Source organism: Tiliqua scincoides, chromosome 7 (genome assembly GCF_035046505.1).
Source record: "Tiliqua scincoides isolate rTilSci1 chromosome 7, rTilSci1.hap2, whole genome shotgun sequence".
Taxonomy (NCBI): Eukaryota; Metazoa; Chordata; class Lepidosauria; order Squamata; family Scincidae; genus Tiliqua; species Tiliqua scincoides.
Genome location: NC_089827.1, coordinates 39,484,869 through 39,502,281, shown reverse-complemented (window position 1 = coordinate 39,502,281; position 17,413 = coordinate 39,484,869). Strand labels below are relative to the sequence as shown.

The window sequence follows — 17,413 nt, the reverse complement described above, 5'->3', positions numbered from 1 at the left end:
ATGCCGAGGATGCGTCGGAGGCAGCGCATGTGGAAAGCGCTCAGTTTCCTCTCCTGTTGTGAGCGAAGAGTCCATGACTCGCTGCAATACAGAAGTGTACTCAGGACGCAAGCTCTGTAGACCTGGATCTTGGTATGTTCCGTCAGCTTCTTGTTGGACCAGACTCTCTTTGTGAGTCTGGAAAACGTGGTAGCTGCTTTACCGATGCGCTTGTTTAGCTCGGTATCGAGAGAAAGAGTGTCGGAGATTGTTGAACCAAGGTACACAAAGTCATGGACAACCTCCAGTTCATGCTCAGAGATTGTAATGCAGGGAGGTGAGTCCACATCCTGAACCATGACCTGTGTTTTCTTCAGGCTGATTGTCAGTCCAAAATCTTGGCAGGCCTTGCTAAAACGATCCATGAGCTGCTGGAGATCTTCTAGATTGTACTCAGAGATAAAGTGAATAGTTTGACAACATTCAGGATGCGGTAGGACTGCCTGAGCCCAGTCGTATTCTGTGACGTTTATTTACTCTGTCATTCCTGTCACATTTTTCAGTGTACAGAGTGTTGTCCAAATTATCTCATGTTCCAGCCCATGTGACACATGAACATTTGAAAAACCCACTTTGAAAAATTGTTTCAAAGTTGCATTTATAAGTTACAAAAAGCATAAAAGGTGTTGTGAACTCCTGACAGGCCCAGCTATTTAACCCCCTCTCCCTGTGTTCCTCCTCCTGATTTTCATTGTACTTTTCAGTTGCTTTAATTCAGCTGCCAGTTTTCAGAATTATCATCCTGAGCTGGTGTGGGTCAGAGCCGGTTCTACTTTTCAAAGAGTCACTGTGCTGTCCTCTTGTAACCAAATGCAAGGCTTGTGGTCCATGAACAGAAACATTAAAAATGTCTGTTTTAGTTTAAACTCATCAGTACATTTTTTTACCTCTCCAGTTCCATTTCTGTTTGGTAATCAGATCAGAAAAATATCAGTCCCTTTTTCACAATACTTTTTTGTAAAATGAATATAATCATTTAACCTGACAAAAAGAAATATTTTTTAAACTGTTTTATTTTTTAGTTTGTAAAGGTTTTTACAAGAAACTCACATAGAGCAGGATTTTTTTTTTTTTTAAAGTGCTCCAGTACATTTCAAGGGGGAGGAGGCAACTCTTAAATTGGAGTCAGCAACCAACAAACTTAGCAAAGTTTCAAAAGTGGTTTGTTACAAGGCATGGACCAATGCCCAAATCTTTGGCAAAAAATGCTTCTGCAAATGAAGTCATTGGGGAGTTGTCTCTCACCGAAATGAAGAATTCTGACTAATGACTGAATGTTCTCTTATTGAACAACTAAAGGGCAATCATGACCAAGGCAGAAGGAAAAGACCAACCTGGCAGACAACATATACTTAACAGGAATGAACTGCGTGAATAAGATTTGATATCAGCTAAGCATTTTTTTCTCCTTGAATTATTTGTTTGTTTAGCATGTGTAGTCAGATATAGACTAATAACACAGGCCAACACACATTTTGCTGTCTTAAAAGTTAGACCTATCTCTATGTATATTTGGGGTGCTGATTCCACAAGTGGCATCAGTTTTGCCTGATCACATCTAGCTTCGGAGATACAGCATAGCCTTGTTAGTGAATGGTTTGAGTAGTTTCCTAGTGAGGAAGCCCATGCCATGGCTTCATCACAAGGAGGCTGCTTGTACTATTCACTAATGAGGCTATGATTTATCTCTGAAACTAGACCTGATAGGGCAAAGCTGATGCCATTTTTTGAATCGAAACCCCAATTTTTTTTGATAAAACCAACATAAATGTTGAAAGAAAAGTTTTTCTGACCCTCAATTTTGTAGGCCTGTGAATCTCTTGATGGCTTGTTGGACAGACTGAATTTGAGGCGTTAGTTGCGAGCCACTTTTGTTGGTAATGGAACTGTGACAGGCTAACAAACACCACACCCCTGACCTCTGGCCTGCTTGGAGTGCACAAAGACAGGGCACATTCTTGTCCTCACAAGAAGTGAGAGATGGATGACAGCTAGAGGCTCCTATTTGTAGCTACTACACTGAATTCAGCTGGTTGAGAGTCTTTAGTAGCTGTGGAGAAAGGAGAGTCAGTGCAATTACTACAGCTCATTGCTTCATACCTCTTGCTCACTCTAGCTACTGCTTTCAGCCTTGTGAAGCTTGCAGATCCAGTAGAAAAGGCATTGTGTATTCATCTCTTCATGGATGATTACCAGGCTTCTACAGAAACTAGTAAAAGTAGCAAAGTCTTAATTATCTCAGGCTAGAGAGAAATGCGAAGGATCCAAAGGAACAAACATTAACAATTGCAAGCCATGTTCCTGATTTCTGAACTGCTTTTTTTGAACTAGTTAGCACTTTTGACCTTTAAGGGGTATGGCTCTTGCAACCAAGGAAGTAAAGGCCTGGTTTTGTGTTTTTTTGGTTTTGTTTTTTTTAAAGTCAAAGGTTTTTATTAAGTTACTTTAAAACTTCTCAGTTTTGGAGTTCAGGTTATGTTTGACTCTCTGCCTGTGGCACCTTTAAAGGCCTGACTCTCAGACTTCCTATCTGCAGAGACCGCTTCCATATTGACTCCTTTTGGCGAGTCCCATTGGTCACAGAACCCAGTGTTTGTGAGGATTGTAGGATGTGTTCTAGGATTATACATTCAGTTTATATGAGGGTAGTGCCAGGTCTTTTGTACCCCAGTTGAGTCGACAGTGCAATGTTGAACACACCCCAACCCACTTACTTTAGTTAGACATCGGAAGGTAGTAGTGGAGAAATTGTCTTTGAGGAAATCCTTCTGTCCTCACCAGTCTTTTCATTGAGAAACCTCTGATTGGTTTCAGGAACATTCAGAAGATTCCCCTGAGAACAGTCTGAAAACCACTGCCTTAAAGATTAACACTTATTGGGGTGTAAGCTCAGGATAGACAAGGGAAAGTGGTTTGTCGCACAACATGGAATATGATCGTGATCTCTAACTTAGATGACTTGGAAAGAAGATTAGACAAATTCATGGAAGAAGGGTCTATCCATCACTGCTGGTCATGGCTGTGTGGAAACCGCCATGTTTCAGAGGCATTTAATTGCTGGGTACCAGTTTTGGGAGGTGGGAGGGGCAGGTACAGATGCAAGGGATCTTGCCTTCATGCTTTGTTTGTGGGACTCTCCAGAGACAACTGGGTGGCCACTTCAAGAGACACAGTAGTGGACATTAGGAACTGCAGTGTGATCCACAGGGCACCTCTGTGGTCTGATGCATCATGTAAAGCAGTGGTCTTCAACCTTTTTCATGCCATGACTCCAATAAATGCATAAATAATGAAACTAGGGACTCACTGTTGATCCTGCCCCCCCTCCCAGGACCCTATCCACCTATCCCCCCCCCCGTTACACTCTTCTAGCACTGTTCACTGTAATCACCCCACCCCAGCAGTGTCTGTTCTAGTGGCTGTCTGCTGGTATTCTTTTGCATCTTTTTAGATTGTGAGCCCTTTTGGGAGCCATTTAGTTATTTGATTTTTCTCTGTAAACCGCTTTGTGAACTTTTAGTTGAAAAGCGGTATATAAATACTGTTAATGTTAATCAAATTCTTATTAGAGAGAGCAGAAAGAGTTACCCTGAAGGCTGGCACTCATGAAAGCTGTTTTAGCATAACTGCTAAGAATCTGAGTAGGACTGGGACACAATCCCATGGTATCTGAAGGGGTACATCAGATAACTGCTGGTGCTGTAGTCCAGTGGTCTTCAACCTTTTCCATTCCTGTAAGTTGCTGTGATCCCACAACTGAGGTATTGTGACCCCATTGGGGTCATCCCAAGGTTGAAGAACACTGATGTAAAGAATGAGCCCCATCTCTGAGTTTGGGGGCCCCCAGTCCTGGCCTTGGCACTAGTAACCTCGAGAACATTGTTCAGAGCTTTCAGATTATGGGTGGCCAACATTTCACAGTTCAGGGTGGTAACGTGAAGATGGGGAAGGATTAAAACAGTTTAAAAGGTGTGAGGAGAACAGGAGCTGAGATTGTAGCTGCTCACAAAACAGAGCTCACCAGCTGGTCATGTGAGGAGTTAGCAATGTGCGCTTTCTGCTTTTCATTATTTATAGATGCAACTTTGATGCAGTGTGTAGGTTTTCCACCTTTTCATGTGTTAAATTGGGTGGGACGGAGCATGAGGAGCTGGAGAAGTCAAGGCAATGTATGAGGTTTTAGATCATCTCCACTGAGGAGGCCCCACTCTGGCTCCTGAGCAGCAGCAGGCAGTACTTGTGTTTATGTTAATTTGCTGGTGAATAATTTAAAGGCGCCTGTTTATTTTTTAATAAAAGGGAAAGATATAAATTGTCTGAGTGTGGGTAATGTTACTTACAGCTGCCATTGAACAGATGCTTGGAGTTTTTAAATGGAAATTTTAGCCTACAATAAGTTACAGGAGTGAAGAACAAACTCCCCCCATCCCCTTTTTTATTTTCACTCCCACCCATGCTTTTAGAATTGATTTTTCTGACAAGATTCACACTAGTTCTTTTTTTTTTTTCCTCCTCTTTTTATATATATAAAAGAGTATTCCCTTATAAATATTTAAACTATCTCTTGCTAATTTTTTGTGGCTTTTTGGCATGGATTGTGTGTTAATGATTATGATGGACTATTTTAATAAAGCTGTTAAACAAGTTTCATTTATTTTTTTCAGAGCCAAACTTGCCCAGAATAAGTCATTTGGATGTTTGGAGTGGCGATAGGGACAAATTAGAGTTGCATTTGAAGTTGTAGAAATCTTGAACAGGCTTCTTGTTGAGGAAGAGCTTCAGTTCTTCAAAGAGTAGGGCAAGAGAAGGGGTGGATGTTAAGAACCGAGAACCTACCTTGTCATTGCAAAGGTACTGAGGAAGGCCTGCCTCTTAGCCTCTACCCTGTATGGGGCTCTAACCTGTGCTTTATGTGGCCCAACCTCAAAAAAAAAGTGGGCAAATGATCAGGGCTAGGAAATTTCTGCTTAGGAGAGAGCAAGCATGTGGTCTATGAATCCATCTTGTCCTGTTTTGGCTCAACTTTGAAAGCATTTTATAAAACTGTTAACACTGATGACACGTGTTCAGTTAAACGGGTCTATTATGTGAAGGTAACTCTAACTAGTGTTGAAGGGTTGTCTTACTCAAGGCTTCTCTTCCTTGTGGTGGCAAGTGATAGGGACATCCTGCTTTTGGACTGATGTTTATGCTGTCGTTGGGGTGCTGATGCCATCACCAACCTCTCCCTTTTTGTTGTTCTCATGCTCAGAAAAATGTACCGGACTAAAGATCGAGTTGTGATTTTGTTTATAGCAGGCAGATTAGAGAGAGCCCAATGATGGAAAGATACTCTTTCACTTTTTCTTGACCAATGGGCTTGCAGGTGTTGACAAATTGCTCTTGCAGAAAAGCAAACTCATGAACAGCAGCTTTGCTGAGGACATTGCTAATTGTCTTTTTTTGAAATATGCATTCTTTGAAATATGGCATCCATCAATTTCTTACATAAATTAATCTACTGCCCCAGCTTCTGTCCAGCATATTCATTCCAAATAATCTCCCTGGTTTTCTTATTTTATGTTATCTGTTCTGTGTTTCAATCATTTCAATAAAAAACAGGAGAAATGCAGGGTTTGGTGTTCTCCCTGGGACTTTTTTGAAAGTTTTGAGTGGAGAATTAATCTACGTCAATCATGGCAGCTCTCCTTGAGGTCCCAAATTTTGCAAAATTTGTCATGGCTGGAATTTGAAGAAGGTTTCTTTTTTAAAAAGCCTGTTTGAGAACTGGAAGGTGTGAATGCCAAATGCACCTTTATTTCTGTACTTGGAGATAATGGAGCAATGCATATATTGGGATCCTGCGTCATGTTCTCCATACAGCACTTTTGATCATGTATTCTTTTTTTTTTCATTCACTCATTCTTGTAATATGAACTGGGTTTGATGTTCTAGTGCAGTGACAGCGAACCTTTTAGAGACCGAGTGCCCAAACTGCAACCCAAAACCCACTTATTTATTGCAAGGTGCCAACACAGCAATTTAACCTGAATACTGAGGTTTTAGTTTAGAAAAAACAACTCATACATTAACAACTTTTACCTACTATTACTTGTAACCCGTAATGAACTTTTCCTCTAGAAATTTGTCCAATCCCTTCTTAAAGGCATCTAGGCAAGTTGTCATCACTGCTTCCTGTGGCAAAGAGTTCCACAGACTCATTACATGCTGGGTAAAGAAATATTGGCAGGGAGGGGGTGGCTGCAAGACCTTGCCACTGCTCATTTTCTCAAACAATAAAATTTTTTTTTAAAAAAAGCCCCACCCACAGAAGTGGGCTCTGCTATCCCAGCCACTTTTTCCTAGGAGTAAACCTCATCCACGGTAATGGGGCTTACTTCTGAGTAGACATGCACAGGAGCGGGCTCCAAAGCTACAGTCTTAGCCACGCTTTCCTGGGAGCAAGCCCCACTGACTATAATGGAACTGGCTCTTGAGTAGACATGCATAGGATTGGGCTCCTAAACTAGGAGCAACCCCCCCCTTTGACTAGGGCTGCAATCCTACCCTCACTTTCCTGGGAGTAAGTCCCACTGACTACAGTGGAGTTACTTCTGAGTAGACATGCAATCCTACTGAGTAGACAGTAGGATTAGGCTCTCAGGCTGCCACGCTTTCCTGGGAGCAAGCCCCGTTGACTCTAATGGGACTTCCTTCTGAGTGCATAGGCTTGGGCTCTGAGGCTGCAATCCCAGCCATGCTTTCCTGGGAGCGAGCCCCAATGACTTTAATGAGACTTACTTCAGGACCAGCACCACGTGCAGGGCTGACGCCCCAAAGCCCGCAGCAGCTTTGCTGTGCCCGCCTGACACGCCGCACCTTCATGCTGCGTGAGAGCCACCCGCCTTACCCCAGACAGGGGAGGGAGGGATTGGGCTGCTGGGGGTGATGTAAGAAACATTCCCTCACAGAGCCTCTCAGCCTTGCTCCTCCCGGGGGGGGGGGGCCTGGCTAGATGGGGCGCCTTGGGAGCAGGCCTGGGTCTTTGGCATCAGCCGCCCCCGCCTGATCTCCCTCTTCCCCCTGCTGTCCGTTCCTTTCCCCCCTTGGCCTTGCCCCTCCCTCCTTTGCCCTGGCTGCTGCCGAGCAGGAGGAAGCTGGCTTTGTGGCTGCGCGGGCTCCTCAGCCTTCCAGGGCAGATGCCCGCAGCTGCTGGCGCCTCCCAGGGGCGGTGAGCAGAGGCTCGTGCCTGGCAGCTGGGGCGATGGCGCGCGCGCCCACAGAGAAGGTTCTGCGTGCCCTCTGACCTTCTTTGAAAAGGTCAACAGGCATGTGGATGCGGGAGAACCCGTGGACATTATATATCTGGACTTTCAGAAGGCGTTTGACACGGTCCCTCACCAAAGGCTACTGAAAAAACTCCACAGTCAGGGAATTAGAGGACAGGTCCTCTCGTGGATTGAGAACTGGTTGGAGGCCAGGAAGCAGAGAGTGGGTGTCAATGGGCAATTTTCACAATGGAGAGAGGTGAAAAGCGGTGTGCCCCAAGGATCTGTCCTGGGACCGGTGCTTTTCAACCTCTTCATAAATGACCTGGAGACAGGGTTGAGCAGTGAAGTGGCTAAGTTTGCAGACGACACCAAACTTTTCCGAGTGGTAAAGACCAGAAGTGATTGTGAGGAGCTCCAGAAGGATCTCTCCAGACTGGCAGAATGGGCAGCAAAATGGCAGATGCGCTTCAATGTCAGTAAGTGTAAAGTCATGCACATTGGGGCAAAAAATCAAAACTTCACATATAGGCTGATAGGTTCTGAGCTGTCTGTGACAGATCAGGAGAGAGATCTTGGGGTGGTGGTGGACAGGTCGATGAAAATGTCGACCCAATGTGCGGTGGCAGTGAAGAAGGCCAATTCTATGCTTGGGATCATTAGGAAGGGTATTGAGAACAAAACGGTTAGTATTATAATGCCGTTGTACAAATCGATGGTAAGGCCACACCTGGAGTATTGTGTCCAGTTCTGGTCGCCGCATCTCAAAAAAGACATAGTGGAAATGGAAAAGGTGCAAAAGAGAGCGACTAAGATGATTACGGGGCTGGGGCACCTTCCTTATGAGGAAAGGCTACGGCGTTTGGGCCTCTTCAGCCTAGAAAAGAGACGCTTGAGGGGGGACATGATTGAGACATAGAAAATTATGCAGGGGATGGAGAGAGTGGATAGGGAGATGCTCTTTACACTCTCACATAATACCAGAACCAGGGGGCATCCACTAAAATTGAGTGTTGGGCGGGTTAGGACAGACAAAAGAAAATATTTCTTTACTCAGCGCGTGGTCGGTCTGTGGAACTCCTTGCCACAGGATGTGGTGCTGGCGTCTAGCCTAGACGCCTTTAAAAGGGGATTGGAGTTTCTGGAGGAAAAATCCATTATGGGGTACAAGCCATGATGTGTATGCGCAACCTCCTGATTTTAGGAATGGGTTAAGTCAGAATGCCAGATGTAGGGGAGGGCACCAGGATGAGGTCTCTTGGGTGTGCTCCCTGGGGCATTTGGTGGGCCGCTGTGAGATACAGGTAGCTGGACTAGATGGGCCTATGGCCTGATCCAGTGGGGCTGTTCTTATGTTCTTATGTTCTTATGCCATAGGTTAGCCACCACTGTCCTAGTGGCTTCTGTACCAGAAATTCATAGTAGATTTCTATGTTTTGTATGGGAGTTTCCAGTGCTTTTGAGCCTTCTGCAGCTGTATGACAGAAATGGCAGGTGATTCTATAGAGGCAGAAGAGGGGACGAAATCTGCCTTGTGCAGGCTGCAGCAGGCATGGAGCCTTCCTGGCACTCACATCCAGAATTCCTTTTGAGTTCTGTCTGCCAGTTCCCAGTGCTCTTCCAAAATTCAGCCACAGGACAATCCCTGTCACCAGTTGCTGTGCAATTCAGACTTGATCCAGAGTACACTGGTACTTTTGATGTCGATATATGTTCATACCTGCATTAAGGTGTGGATATCTACTGCATGCAGAAGATAGTGTGCAAATAAAAATGTAACCACAACTTCAAATCTGCCAGTGCATATTAGATTCCTTAGTTTCCCACATCTGTTGGAGAGCTTTCCATATGCACATCACAGAATGGCGCTGTTCGGCTTTTTGTGTGTGCCTGCGCTGTAGAATTCCATAGGGTGTTGCACATGCAAAACCACTGTTGTGTGTGTGCACTTGCCCTGCTGAAATTGGATTAGGTCAACTAGCTGATCCAACATGGAGATTAATCTTCTTGAAGAGAAAGGTGATGTGTGAAGTGGACCTCAGTCTTTGCTCAAACTATGATTGTACTATCTAAGACATTTAGGATTGGGGGGCTGCGCTAAAGGTTGTATAAAGTGCTTTACAGGGCATTAAAGCATCCAGGTCATTGGCTTTTTTTGGGGTGGGGGTGGGGGGAAATCTCTCCTCAAAATCCACCTCCTCCCTGATGGTATTGGTTTTACCCCTTAGTCCTCACCAAGACTTGAAACAAAACCTGAGCAGATCATTTGTGTATTTCCATCCTCTGTTATCCCCTTATGTCTCTTTTCCTACCCCCTTCATTTCCTTCTGTTTTTTTAGTATGTAGTGCATAATTGTGAGAAATTTCACTATTCTATTTATATAGTGCCGCCAATGTATATGGTGCTTTACACAGAGAAAATAGGTCTCTGCCCTGAGGAGTTCACAGTCCAAATTGATATAAGGGAAGCAACAAAGGAAGGGGAGGGGAATAGAGGAAGGGATAAGCAGGGGACGATTATGGCATTGTTTCTGTGACACGTATTTAATCTGAGTTACAATATGTCACTTTTTCTATGTCATTTTAGTTTCTTTTGGAGTAGATTTTGAGGGTTTGGCACAGAGTTGACCAGGCATTTATATATACTTAAAACCTAAAAGTTTCAAAAGGAAAAATAACTTTTGCCTTCCTTCAAGGCATGTTCTTTTATTGGAATTTGAATGCTTTTTATCAGACACTATTGAGAAATACATTCAAGTTGACATTGAAGTGTGATGATCTTGGTGGTTGTGTTTTCCTCCCTCTCTTTTATATATCTGGCTTTTTAAAAAAAGTTATGTTTAAAATTCATAGCACTTTCAAAGCCTGATAAAGGAGCCTAATTTTCCAGTTTGCTTTGTTCTGTGTAATATATTTTTTCTAACTCCATTTCAAGCAGCTCATTTTTCCATTTCAGCAACTTTCCCCCAAGTTTGGTAGACAATAGCCCTTTTTATTAATAAAATTAGTTAGCAACTTGCTGCTGACACCCAAAAGCATCGGAGTTAATTCAAGTTGCTGGAAATAATTGTACTTCATGTGATACAACTTAAGGGAAATGGTGTGGGAATACCTGTTGTGTTTTAGTCTGGTTAAAGCTTAGTAAATATGGACCAGGTCGGCATCTGGATAGAAGATCCTTGGGAGCTCCCATGTCCTGTGAGCTTCTTTTAAAAAAAAAAAAAAAAAAAAGTTCTTTTAAACCAATGTTCACAAAAATAAATCATGTGCATTTGTAAAATTTCATTGTAGATATTTCTTTAGATCAGTGGTTCCCAAACTTTTTCCACTGGTAGCTCCCTTGATCTACTGGGCCATTGGCTGTGCCTTACCGTTAGGGCCACAGTCTTATAAATTGTATTTCATGAGGATTCTGTGGCTCCCCTGGCTGGTTTCTGCTGCTCCTTGGGGAACCACGATTCACAGTTTGGGAACCACTGCTTTAGATGATTGCTTTGGCTGCACCTTTCTAAGCACAGCTATTTTGAGCCTCTTGGGCTCTGACAAAATATATCCAATGCTAGTCCCAAGTTGTTGTGGTGCTGGGGTTTGTCCTACCCCATAGCTGTACTTCCTCTGGGAAATCACCTATGCTTGGTACAGACCTTTAGCCAGTGTCCTTGTGGCCACCCTCTGCATTCATGAATGTTTGGCTTTACATGAATTTGCACTCTGGAGCCTAAGACCATCACATTCCCTTCTCCTCCTTCCCTTGTACACAGTGGTTCCCTGCTTTCTATCCTGGTTTGGTAGAAGTTATACTTCTTTGACAGAAGAATTTGAAATACAGATGTCCCCGCCTATCTGTGTATCCGGTATCCACGGTTTCACTTATCTGTGAATCTACAAGGGCCATCATGCCCCCAGCATTTTTATTACAGTACCTTTGCTTTTTTGTAGTAGTGCTTGCAGCACAGGTGTTTCTTGCTTATCTGAAGAACCAAACATGCTCACAACCAGCCTGCATGCTAGAGGGAAACTAACTGAATATTAATAGGAACTTCCATGTTGCCCCAGGAATGTATGAGTTTGTGTATTAGGAATGTATTAGTTGTGGGCCATGTAGAAGTGGGATACAGCCTTCAGTTATTTTTGCCCAGTGTTGCATATACACAACAGGGACCAAATGTGTACACCTGTGGGTCGGGCAAATATGGATTAAGCTTGGGGCAGGGAGGGGGAGGCTGTGGCTTTGGCTAATCTGGGCCATCCAACTTGGATTTTTATGGCTTTGAAAGGATTGCAATGAAAATTGTGATACCAAACGATTAGGCATCAACCAGATTGCTCTGCATTATTTTAATTGCAGACTGTGTCCTTATTCTTTATTAAAAGTAAAGCAACTTTAAGCAGTCTGAGGTTATCAGGAGATAATCATGTCCCCCGGGTGTTTACAGCACTTTGAAACGCAAAGATTGTGATTACTCTGTGATAGCTATGCTGCTTATTATTCTTTACTGCTTAATAATGGGACCATAATATTGTTCTAGGATATAGCTAGCTGAATACCACTTTCCAGTTTTAATCATGTAAATGGCTACCATTTGCACATCCAAGAGACTTTTGCCAGCATCTGAACTGAAGGGCATAATAGGAAACAAACACTCGGTGCTGCTCATCCAATTCTAGATGTACCAAGGTGGGATTTTTTTTTACTACTGGTTCAAAGCATTTGAAAAAAGACAAGCAGCATCAGTTTGGTTTGGATCTCAGATGCAGTGTTTTTCTGTCTGCTTTTGCTCTTTGTCCCAAATGCAGTTGCAGAAAAACATTCCTCTGTGGCTTTTGTATTCTCCCATCCCAAATTATGAAATTCACCAGTTTGCAGTTTTATATGCTCAAAGTCAGTTCTTTCAAAACTTGAGCCTAAAAATGACCTACAAAAATGGGTTTTGGTCTGAATTTCTTTTGGCATTGATCTGCTTATAGTTGTCCTTTTTCTGAATTGAGCCCTACATGACGATGATATTCATGTTTGTACTCCACTCCTCCTCCATTAAGCCCAGAGAAGCATATATAGCTATGGGTGGTCTCACTTCATTCTCCCAGCAGCCTTGTGAAGTAAGCTATCCAAGTGTGGCAGCCACTTGGGTCACACAGTGAACACCACAGCTGCATGGGAATTTGAGTTCTTATCTTCCTAGCCAGACATCACCATCCTAACTGCTAGATTACAGTGCCTACTTTGGTTTTGTTAGTCTTCTGAACACCTCCTCAAAGCTAGTTTATGTTTCTAAAGTAGGGACCAGTCAGTTCATTCTATCAGGACCTGAGTTCACAGTAATGATTTTTTGTTGTTTTTAAAAAAAAAAAATAGGACTGACCTCTAGTTTTGTGGAGGGTGTAGCAGGCGAAGTTCAGATCATCCATGTATTGTCCCTGCTCAACCAAGTAATTTACTGTGTAGTGTAAAGCTCTGGGCAAATCACTGGGCCAAACCATGCAGTCGGTGAAACCTATTATTAGTGCTGATGGGCTTGTTTTTTTTAATTCGTTTTCTCTCTCTCTCTCTCTCTCTCTGTGTGTGTGTGTGTGTGTGTGTGTGTGTGTGTGTGTGTGTGTTTGTGTGTGTGTGTGTGTGTGTGCACATAATCTAGATTGAGACCAGGGGTGGGGGGAATGTGCCAAGAGGTGTCTCAAACCAGGTTCTTCAGCAGATAGTCTCCAGTGTCCTACCTCTTGCACCATGCCTTTTCCTCAACCATACAGATTAAACCTTTATGGAACAAGGATAGCCTGTAGGCTGCAATGCTAGGTTGGGCATGGTTAACTGACTCCTAGCTTTGGATTGGTCAGCTGAGCCCTTGGCTCAAGTGGGAACATGTCTGCAGGTCAGCCCAGCAGTCCAAGCAACTTTTCTGAATAACAGAACCGACTACTTCACCTCCTTCGCTATCCAGCTGTCATCCCAGCAATGCCTCTGACCTTCTGCCTCATCTATCTCAACTAGGTACCCAATCTGGACCCATCCACACTTCTTGTCTCTGGTCCTTAGCCCTGGTCTACTACTCAATTCTGGCCAGTCCTTCTCCCTCTGGCCCCTTGCCTGCCCTCCCCCAAATTGGGCCATCCAACTATGGTCTATCTTGATGCTTAGCCAAGGCATAACACCAGGTCCCATAGGACCTTAAGCAGCTCAGTCCCAGCTGACCTTGGCACACAAGATTCCTGCAGTTCCTGAATCTCAGTGCCATGTAGTTGTAGGATCAGGCTCTTAGCCTATTCTTTTTGCTTAAAGTTTCTCTTTTTCATTAGAACTCAAATCATATAAAACCAATGGCAGATGAATAATATGGCCAGAACCACCTTATTTATAAAGTTAACATGAATTATGCTTAATGGCCTCCATTTTAAAGCAGTGGTTTAATTTTATTTTTTTAAGTCTCCATTTTCATTAGTGGAATATAAAATGTTAATAATACCTTTATAGCATAATGCTCTGTAGCAGCACACTTTGTCCATGTTCTTTATGGAATTGAGCTAGCAAGCTCTTGCTCACATCATAAATAGAATTTGTTCGGGAAATAAAAAATGTATTGTTTTCATTGTTAGAAGATGCTGCTAAATTGACTGTATGTTTGATAATCACATCTCAAGCTGATTATTCTGCTAATAGCCTTAAGATATTATTTTATTTAAAAAAAATAAGTGCATCATTGTAGTACTAATACTAATTTTTTAATAAAAAAAATCCCTTCTTGTTTCTGCAAAGTCTGAATGAGATTTTCAAAACTGAATAATAATTTAATCCGTTAATCTTTTGAAGCTAGTAATTTTATTTTCCCCTCTTTGCAGTCTCCGAGGCTCGCAAATGAATAGAGCTTCATTACTGGAGCCTGCGTTTAATAACCATTATCCATTATCTTGTAATTAAGACTCCCTGTAACGAATCATGAGGACAATGCAAAAATACATAGTACATTTCTTTAATGAACTGGAAAATGTTCATCTTGTTCTATTTAGTAATGAGTTGCTGAATAGTCGTTAAATCCACTGGAGAATAGAGGGAGATGGATTTTGAGGACTATCTTGAGTTTGTGGTTAATCTATTAGAATTAAAATTTCATCTTCTATTTTTATCAACAGCCGATTAGAAGCCCTTCTGTTTGACCAAATTGATTAGGAGACCCTATGCAAGGGCAGATGTTGTTTAATGAAAGTTTTTAATGAAACTGTACCATAGAGATTTCTAATTATCAGACTTACAAAAGCGTTGACTTACCTTACTCTGAAGTGGGGCGGTGGGGGGGGGAAGGATTGTGCTAAAGGGCTTTTGCTCTGCAATTAAATGGAAAAAGCAGAAAAGTCCAAGTTAGTGTAGTGAAGTTTTGATTTGCTTTCCTAAAGAGGAGAAAGATGCTTTGGTCATCAAAGATAGTTGCCAGTTCCAACCCAGATTAAGGAGCAATGGCGCTGTCTCATCCCATAGTCATTCACTACACCCTTTTCTGTTGTAGGGCACAGCTACAGCCCTGCTTGCTACAGCCAGGTGAGATGGAGGGGATGGGATTGTTGAAATAGCCAGACGGAGAGCACTCCTGCTTCCTTAAAGGAGCAGGCGGAGTCAGGAGCTGACCACTTTGGCTTAAGTCCTACTCCTTTAAAACCAATGGCCCTCTGGGGTCTACACTGACGCTTGCCCAGTGTAAATCACACATGGAACCCATACAGTGCTTTTGAATCCTTGTTAGATTCCTAGGATCTACTGCTTTTAATTTAAACCAGAATGCCTATCTTTCTAGTCCCTGTGATTTCCAAGCAACTTTGAAAACCTTCCTAGTGGGGAAAAAATAAAGTTCAGAATCAAGGTGGGAAGTCTAGAGCTATTGGGTATTTTTCTGGAGGGGGAGGTTGTTTGTTTTTCTTATGATTGTGTGTATTGCTGGGTTTATGGATTAAGATTAGAGAGGAGGGAATCCAATGGTGGTGGTGGACATCTATCATACAGGTTCTGGGGCTTTTTAGGCAGCCTTCTGAGGTGGTGTTGATGCAGCAGAGGTGAGCAGTGTAGTCATGTTTCAAGGCGTGAATAATCCTGCCCCCATCACATAGGGCAGATGCAAGGGAGGGCACCAGGATGAGGTCTCTTGTTATCTGGTGTGCTCCCTGGGGAATTTGGTGGGGCCCCTGTGAGATACAGGAAGCTGGACTAGATGGGCCTATAGCCTGATCCAGTGGGGCTGTTCTTATGTTCTTATTTTCAACCTTTTTCATTTCAAGGCACACTGAGAAGGTGCTAAAGTAGTCATGGCACACCATCTGTTTTTTGATCATTGGTAAGGCACACCATGCTGCTGGTGGGGGCCTCACATCCCCAATGGCCCTATTAATATATGACCTTCCTCCAAACTCTTGAGGCACACCTGCAGACTATTCGCGGCACACCAACGTGCCGTGGCACAGTGGTTGAAAATGGCTGACTTAGGGGTTGCATTTCCCTAGTCATGGTGGATACATAGCTTGTCAGAGCCATGCATTCCATGTGGGAAAGTATTCGGACACTTTGTTCCAGTTTCTGTGATCAGACCCCTGATAGGGGCTTACTGCAATCACTCCACCATTAAATTATCTGCATTTATTACTGATTTGTTTTTGTGATCATTTTGAGGTACTGATGTTAACCTTCTGAGCTAGGATGGAAGGTTCTTGAGGATTTCATCTAGTCCGACCCCCTGCTGAGTATTAGAACAAACCTGACAAGTGGCCATCCAACCTTTGCTTGAAAAACCTCCAATGAAGGAGAGCCCATTACTACACAAGGCAGACTGTCTTGGGCCTGGCTAGGTCTTATCGTTTTTCCTAATGCCCTAACCTAAATCTACTTCCATGTAGTTTCAAATAATTGGTTCTCGTCTTGCCTCCGGGAGCTACAGGGAGTAAACCCACTCCATCTTCCATGTGACAAATGGTTGGCAACCTTCAGTCTCAAAAGACTATGGTATAAGCCTACAGCACCCAGTATTCCCAGGCGGTCTCCCATCCAGGTACTAACCAGGCCTGACCCTGCTTAGCTTCCGAGATCAGACGAGATCGGGCATGTGCAGGGTAACAGTTGCTGCCATGTGACAGCCCTGATACTTGAAGAAGGCTGTCATAGCTTCTGTTATTCTTCTCTTTTCTCAACTAAACATACCAAAGGGCCTATTCTGTCAGTTTGGCCGGCACAAGTTCCATAAAGCACGTTTGTGCCTCCTCGAGGGGAAGCCAGGCCAGCGCTCCAAGATGCACCATCCTGCGCCTCCGTGCCAGCTTCCCCTCCGGTGCTTGTGTTGGCCCTACAGGGCTGACACAAGCGAAAAAGATAGGCGTGGGGGGGGGCAGAGAGGAGGAGGGAGATAGGCATTCCTGGGCAGGGGGAGGGAGGGTGATGGGCGGCCCCGGGGGTGGCCGGGCAGAGAGCGGGAGGTGGGGCTGGGATCTGGCAGTTATTCCAGATCCCAACCCCTGTTCCCAGGAAGTTCGGAGTGACTTCAAGCCGCTCCGCTCTCCTCAGAGTTGTGCCACCTCAAGAGGTGGCGCAAGTCCGAGGAGACCCATAGGCGCCAGCAGCCCTTACCCAGGGGTAAGGAAAAAGTTTCCCCTTGCCTCTGGCCAAGCTGCTCCTGGCCACAATCCTGTGCTGGATACAGCAAAAGCCTCCTGGCTTGCCTGTTCCAGCGCAAGTTAGGATTGTGCCCAAAGTCTTTTAACCATTCCTCATAGGATTCAGCTTTCAGGTCCCTCACTGTCTTTGTTGCCCTCTTCTTAAATCCATTACTAGCGTGTCACTAGCTTTCTTGAAATGCAATGCCCAGAATTGGGTGCAATATTCTGAATGAGGTCTGATTAGTACATTATAGAGTGGAACTGCTACTTGTGATCTGGACTCTGTGTCTGTGTAAATGCTGCCCAGTTTTGCGTTTGTTTTTATGTGTAGCCACATCACACTACTGGCTCATGTTCACTGGCTAGGTGTCCACTAAGACACCTAGATCTTTTTCAGATGTGCTGCTTGCAGGCCCAGGTTTACTTGTGCCTCTGTTCTTTTTGTATCTACAATCAGGACTTTACATTTGCCTTTCATCTTGTTGGCATCAGTCCAATGTTCA

General features: G+C 43.8%; 1 protein-coding gene and 1 pseudogene across 1 annotated transcript in view; one reads left to right on the top strand and one right to left on the bottom strand.

Moving 5' to 3' along the window:
• Window positions 1-17,413, top strand: part of DERA (deoxyribose-phosphate aldolase) — a 58,275-nt gene that overhangs the window by 29,011 nt on the left and 11,851 nt on the right. The window lies entirely within an intron of this gene.
• LOC136657840 (5S ribosomal RNA) lies at window positions 16,269-16,385 on the bottom strand (annotated as a pseudogene).